The sequence below is a fragment of the Helianthus annuus genome, chromosome 11, assembly GCF_002127325.2.
Source record: "Helianthus annuus cultivar XRQ/B chromosome 11, HanXRQr2.0-SUNRISE, whole genome shotgun sequence".
In the NCBI taxonomy this organism is placed as follows: domain Eukaryota; kingdom Viridiplantae; phylum Streptophyta; class Magnoliopsida; order Asterales; family Asteraceae; genus Helianthus; species Helianthus annuus.
In genome coordinates, this window is record NC_035443.2 from 65,372,954 (window position 1) to 65,380,825 (window position 7,872).

Genomic DNA, 7,872 nt, shown 5'->3' on the forward strand with positions numbered 1-7,872 from the left:
CCCATGTTTGATCTTGTAACACGACGAAGGAAAGTCGCGTCCTTGATCGAATCTCGTCGCGTCGAGTCGCGTCCACAAACGTGTATCAACAGGTTCCTTCTTCAACAATCCGCATCAAGTCTCGGTCATGTGTAAATTTGTGCTAAATCATATGTTTGACAGTTATTTGGAGTTATATGTATAAGCGTATGTATATACTAATTTGGGTTTGAGTGCTCCTTTGGGAAATCAAAAGTCAAGTGGTTATTTAACAAGTATATTTTATCACTTATCACAATATAGATAACCAAGAATGAGGTCACCAAAGGGTCATTCGAGTAAAATGTTTTGGGAAAAGTAAAACATTTGTGTAAGTTGGATGTTTTCGGAAGGTAAAACATTGTTTAAGTTAAATGTTTTTGGAAAGTAGAAATTTGTTTGAATATCATACGTTGGGTGATACTAGAAGAAATAACTGAGTTTTAGAGGAACGGATTAACTACCTCTATATATTTCCATTCAGAGTCCCCAACAGCAACGACAGTCCCACCAAACTCCTATGTTAATAATGAGAGTCATATGTACCTACTTTCAGCAAAGTGTTCATCCTCAAAGGTCATCATGAACCTTATTCCTACATATATTTTAAAGTAAATTATGATGCGCTGTACTAATGTTCCGAATAATAACACCACAGACTCTGAACATTCATCGCTTTGCACAATATTTTTTCTGGTATGTAAAATGTTGAACGCTACTTGTCTAATCCATGATGCATGGAGGTCTGAAGCTGTTACAGTAATAACAACCTGCTTTCATTTTATATACAGTTAAATGCTTAAATTGGAACACAACAACAACATAATAAAGCAATACAAGATGACTTGGAATTAATTTTGAGAGATGGGTTTTATGCTATCTGCAAGTTTGCCATTTTGAAAAGCACCACATATGTCCTTGGGGAAGTAGTAAATGTGTTCCCCTTCAAGAGGAACATATACCTGCGGTCTAGCATAGGCATTCCATATGCGTTCATTTAACAGTTCTGAACCACCACCAGGTATAACACAACTTCAACTGTGAATGGCGGCCCTCTATCGAGTTGCTGTGAGAATTTAACAAACACAAACACAAACACAGTGAATGACGAGAATAGTAAGTAGTATGCCATAATTATACAAACCTAAAGCATTATCCAATGGTCTACTTAAAAAACCCGTTGGTAAAAATACGAGTGGCTTTCCAATAAATCATGCCTAAATAATATTAGACGTATTATAAACATAATTCTTATTTAGGATATGTGATATTTATGTTATTATGTATGTATGTGTAACGATGTAACTCGAGTATTGAACCGGTGTGTCGGTTGGTTGATACCCATTCGAATGGCAGTTATTCCCGCCATTCTTCAACCGAAAGAACACATAACCGTTTCATGTCTGATTATATATATTGGTTGGCGGGAACTATTCTCGTTACCAAGACAATTATTCATCCAATTGTCCCTACATATTCTTAATCATTCACTATTGTTAACATATTGTCGATCATTGTCAATATAGAGCAAGGGCATGATGGTGTTGCCGCTGCAAATCCGATCAATGTTACCGCTGCAAATCCGTTTAGGGTCCAACAAAGTGGTATCAGAGCGCCAGATTATTCAGATCCCAGGGCATCTTCCACCACATTCCCATGTCAACACTGTGCAGACGAGAGACGGGAACAGAAGTGGCTGATGAAACGATGTTACTACTGTAATATTCCAGGCCATCAAATCTCCAACTGCAAAAGGAAAGAAGAGGATGAAGAATCTCAGTTGATACGAATCGCCATTAACACCGGTGTGGAGAAACAACGTGATGATGAAGATGATGATGACTACAGGAAAGATCAGAAAATGGAGTGTCTCGTAGTCGGAACCGATGGGGGTTTGTGGTCGGAGATGTGGTATGTAAGTAAGACTCTGAAACATCATTTTTCTGGAAACCTTAGTATGTTTAAGCGTATTAAATGTATGAATGATGTCGAAACCAGAACTAGTGAAAATCAGTTTTATTTTATTCGGGGCATAGGACCGGTAGATGTTATTTCAGGGGCCGAAAAGATCAGGATTCAAAGTGTGTTCTTTACACAACACATAGATAGGAATGTTCTAAGTTATGATCAATTAATTACACAAGGTTTTACAGTAAAATTCACAGGTGATAAGTGCAAACTATTTCCAACATTTAGCATAACCACTGAATAATAATATAAGTGTGAAGTCTGGTTTGTCGAAAGAGGAAGAAATGTGTTTAGCAGAAAAATGGAGGATGATGGATATGGAAACAGAGTTTATGATGTTCAAAAGAAAATACTTGAATGATTATTTCAGTAAACTTGAAATATCATCTAACGAACCAGATTGGAACGTGATGATACTTCAAACAATGAAGTTCAAGGATTTTTTGGATTGTAAGGCATTGCTTGATATGATTGACGATGATGATTATGTCCGGAAATACAAGTTTATTCTGAAAGCGAAGTTTGAAGAGATGGTGGAGTGGTTTATAACAGAGAGATTGGGGATAACAACAAGGCCTGTTCCGGCTTATGCCTCAAATAATCGAAGAATATGTCTGTTAGATATGTATCTAATAATAGAACGAGAAGGAGGATATCGGTACGTAACAGAGAATAATATTTGGCCAATGATAGCCAAAGAAATGGGGTTCGAATAGTGATGGTGAACTGATACGTCTGGTATACATGATGTATTTAGATGTCCTCGTTTATTACTATAAATTCAAGACTATTCAATCAAAAGTCTATGATAAGAAGGTGACAGATGAAAAGGAAGTGCTTGGAGGTATGATGGATCCAAGAGGCAGCCGGAGTGAAGGAGAAGACGTCGAACGAGATGCTGGTGAAGATGCAGGAAATGACGACAGTCAAGAGGTTGCTGGAAATCCAATGGAGCACTATGCATTGTTCACTGAAAAATGGATGGAATGGGATTAAAAGGAGGCGGACCAGAAGGACCTTCGATTTCAACAGAGCGAGGGCAGCCGTGAATGAAGCTAATGCAAGTGTCCTTGAATACTCTCGTAAACTGAATCATGTTTAGGGGAGAGTATTAGACGTATTATAAACATAATTCTTATTTAGGATATGTGATATTTATGTTATTATGTATGTATGTGTAACGATGTAACTCGAGTATTGAACCAGTGTGTCGGTTGGTTGATACCCATTGGAATGGCAGTTATTCCCGCCATTCTTCAACCGAAAGAACACGTAACCGTTTCATGTCTGATTATATATATTGGTTGGCGGGAACTATTCTCGTTACCAAGACATTTATTCATCCAATTGTCCCTACATATTCATAATCATTGACTATTGTTAACTTATTGTCGATCATTGTCAATATGGAGCAAGGGCATGATGGTGTTACCGCTGCAAATCCGATCAATGTTACCGCTGCAAATCCGTTTAGGGTCCAACAAATAATTCATTATTTCCCTTAAATCTTAAACATCATCCAGGATAAAGATATCTTGATATCAGGGTAATTTTGATCTCCCGATATACCATGAAAAGGGAGCTTTAATATATGAATCTTATAAACATTTAACAAAAATATGGATTTCTTGATTTTACCATACCTGATAGAAAGATAGATGCGCTCCTATGAACTGTCAACATGCTATGATCCATTCCCATACCTCATATAGATCAATGTATGCTGTCAGCAGCTATCAAAACACAAAATTCTCAAAACATGACTCAAACTTGGCAAATACCGAGCAGAGGAACAATACACATTTAATTGTTAAATATCACCAAAGTCCTAAAATCTTCAGATCAGATAGAATTAATGAGCAAAGATGAAAACTTCTTACATGGACACTCGATCTGGTCAGTTATTGGACCTCCAATCAGGTCAGAAAACAGCATACTGAATTGGAGCGGTAAGATCTCAGATGATGGAAGAGCGGCCGTGAAATGATTTACCAAATGATGTTAACTATATATAGGTGAGAACGTAGGGGAAAAACCCTAATCTTAAATTTTGGTTCAAACCACGGAATTTTAATATCTTTTTTTCATAGAGAAGTTAAATGAATATAGAATTTTTTTTAATGATTCAATAATAAAATAAAACAATAACTGAAATTTGAATATTTCAATTTGGGTTTACACAATCAGCATGTCAAAAAAAAAAAAAAAAAAAAAAAAAAAAAAAAAAAAAAACCATGAATATCAAAAACAAAGTAACACTAGTTCGATTGGAATATAGTAGAACAAAACCTTTTGAACCAAAAATTAGAACATATCTATATTGCAATTGCAGGTGTTTTCTTACTTGTATTCATTGAATATGTAAAGCATTGAAAAATCTAGAAAGATAGTAAATGTATTTTGGTATATATAACACATCGTATTCAAGTTTCTAAGGGGCTGATTGTTTTCCAAAGATTGTGTACTTCTTGATCTGTAAATCCTTTCCAGTGGTGCTTGCAAAAAAAATTTGTTCATGGGTGGTCCGCTGGACACCCAAGAGAATTTGATATTTTCTCTAATCCACTGCCATGGCAAGCTGAATAGGCCAAACTGATGCGATGCCAAGCAGACTCATTCATAGTTTAACGTACTTGGTCATAATAACATGGCAACCCTTTCAATGGGATCTAAAACTTTGGAATCTTTGCCACCCTAGCAAATGATTAATGTCTATTTTTAAAATAACCAAGTATGAGTCCTAATCCGATGATTTTGCAACACCTATGTAGGTCCCGAAATCGGAGGATCGATTACAAAACCAAATCCTTGTTTGTAGCAAACAAAGTCACGTGTGCGGAATCCACGTAACTAAGCCAAATCAAACATATAAGTCGGTAACAAACAAGGTTTAACCAATGAAACACAATCGATTGATTAAACTGGATGAGAATTCCAACCGATACAAACACAGTTTTGACAAAATGTCTTTAAGGCTATGCTCTCATCTCTGCCTTCTAAACGAAACACAGGGTGTTTATATAGCAGCTGGGCCAAGGATTTCGACGAAACCAACATGGTCTCGACGAAACAGAACTGGGCCAATACACTGGGCCATGAGAAGCCCATCAGACGACGACGAAACAAGTCTGTTTCGTCGCTGATCACGACGAAACAGGATGAATTGGACACTTGGGCGTTTCGTCGTGTGGTGTTCGATGAAACACTCTGTTTCGCCGAAGGCTGCAAAAGTTGAGTTGTTTGCTGCAAACTGACAGCAAACAGCAGGCAACATATAAACACCTACATATGACAGAAATACCCTTTATGCAACATGCACCGTTCATATACCATTACATACCAAAACAGAGACAAACAAGTCGGACACAAGCGGATAGGAGGATATCCGACTTGGTCGACGGCAAATAGAGACTCGATAAACGACAAAAGACCGTGCAAAATACATCGTAATTACAAGACTAGTTACAGACACAAAAGTGCATCAACAAACTCCCCCTTGTCTGTTACTCGTCTTCGGTCTTCAAAGCTTCTTTCTTTAGTGTTGTTCGGACCACGAACTGCCCGCATGAATTCCCCGGTAGTAGCAGAAACAAGCGACGCGCTGAAATTTCAGCGCGCCTGATGCGCGTCCTTGTCTTCATAGAAAATGTCATGCTGATATAACTTGTTAATGTAAGACGCGGACATGTTAACGATCCACATTGGATCCAACATCCTGAAATTATCACGATCGCCATTAAAAACGATCACTGCCTCGTGTGTGTCGGAATCATAACACCATAATTGCATTTCTCCAAGAAAATATTGCTTCAACGGCATCAAGGGTATCTTATCCACCACTTTCGCTGGCTCATAAACAAGCTTGTATCTGCCAGTGTTGGTTGCTGGATCAAGAGTAAACTTGATTTGTTGATAAATGGGGAACTGAGGCTTGTATGACTTGTCTTTCCATCCAGACTTCTTGTTCAACTTTATCAATCGCTCGAATAAAGTTGCACCATCATATTTTGAGCGATTTATGAGCTCAATCTTTGTCAATGCGGCCACATCATAAAATGGCTAAGATAGTATGCTCAGCAACGACCGAAAGTATTAGATTCCAAATTCCCGTTTGATGGCGACGCAATGTATTTCCTTCATGAACATCCAACAGAGGATTCGCCCACTAGGCTTCGCTTTCTCAAACCGTAAGTAATCAACTTGAGCAGCCTCTGGCACGGGCTTGGAAACCTTTGACAAGAACCGTTGGCGCCATGCGGAGAACGCATCGGTGGCATTTTCTGATGTATCACGGTTCTTCAAATGCTCATCAATGTCTTCCAAATTTTCCTTTAGCCAATCTTCATCAAAAGGGGCGAATTCAGTCCCGTCTTGTCGAACATACGAAGACTTCTTCTCATTTCCCTCAAAGACAATTTCTTCAATGTTTTCAACATCAGTAGATTCCGGCTCACTAGGCATCTTATCAATCTCGTCGTCATCAATATCTCTCATTGCGTTTAGAGTAATCAATTGCTGATGTGAGAGATCCTCGACAATTTCACCTTCTTCAAGCAATTCCCTAGTGAATGGATGAATAACCTACAATGCAAGATTAGCACTGCTAGGAACAGAAGATGTACCTTCAATCTGTTGTATTTCTTCAACTGTTCCAGAAAAGGTTCCTTGAGTAGATTCGACTGCTGGTGGCTGAACAACAACAATTGCAGAAGATGTAGCTGCTGTCGGCTACTGTGATGTTGTAGAAGGATCAGGATTCCCTTGATCTTCAGGATCATCATCCCTTTCCTTCATGATTTCTTGTTGCTTACATCGATCCTCCCACAGAGTAGCAACCCGTCCTCGAAGAAAATCATAGCCAACAGTTATCTTCCTAACTACCTCAGCTATCGTTGTATTTCATGAATCGTACCATTCTTTCATGAAGTCACATCTTCCTTTAAGATCTTCAGCCAACTTTCGAAGAATAGAACTGCTCCTCTCTCTCTCCTCATCTGCAGCTTTCAAACGGACGTTTTCAGCTTTAAGTTGATCAATCTCAGCTTGTTGGCGTTGTATTACAGCTTGTTGTTCACCAACAGTGGACTTCAACTGATCTATGTCCACCTGATGACTAATCTGATCATTTTTCGTGATCCTAATGAAATCAGTCTGCCTCTGAATACGATCTGCCGCTGCTTCAAGTTGAGTAAATAGGAAGTTATTCTTCTCGTCTTGAGAAATTTCCGAGAATATCCTTTGACGCTCACCACTAGGCTGAGAGGTAGTTGCTCTAATTGCAGCAGCCATTGATCTTTGAGGAACAGCCTGAGGAGTTATTGTTGGAGTTTCAGCAGCTGAAGACACCACAGGAGGCTCTTGGGGAACAGATTGCCGAGCCAAGGTTCTCAAGTATTTTCTAGCTTTCTTCTTCTTCTGATGTTCAGCAGCTTTCTCAGCTTTCCTTTTCTTTAAACGTTCCGCTTCAGAATCAGAAGGAACGTATTCTGGATCATCTTCCTGTCGAATCTTCCTGTATCTTTTAACACCACGTTCATCGAGATACATTTCGTATCCAGGCTCGATTAGATGATCATCATCAGAATCAAAATCAGCCTCGTTATCGCCACCTGTTGGTGTATCACCTGCTGATACACCACCTGCTGATGTACCACCTGCCGATGTTCCACCGGTTGTACCAACACTAGATGCACCAACGGCAACTGTATCGCCACCATCATCACTTTCGTCATCACTACCACTCTCTGACATATCCGAATCAACTGGATCTGGACCAAACTTTTCACTCATTTTTCTTTTCAACTCCGGCTCTTCGTCATCGGATTGGCTGTCATTGTGACGCCATTTATTATCTTCAGGAGCAACGTAATCAGTATTTCCTAGTGC

General features: G+C 38.9%; 1 long non-coding RNA gene across 1 annotated transcript; it reads right to left on the reverse strand.

The window, feature by feature from the left end:
* Positions 1-652: 652 nt before the first annotated feature.
* Positions 653-4,008, reverse strand: LOC110892156. The gene is made up of 3 exons (XR_004872441.1): positions 3,867-4,008; positions 3,630-3,719; positions 653-1,084 (listed from the first exon to the last, which is right to left on the reverse strand). It is a non-coding gene; the product is annotated as an uncharacterized LOC110892156 (long non-coding RNA).
* Positions 4,009-7,872: the final 3,864 nt, after the last annotated feature.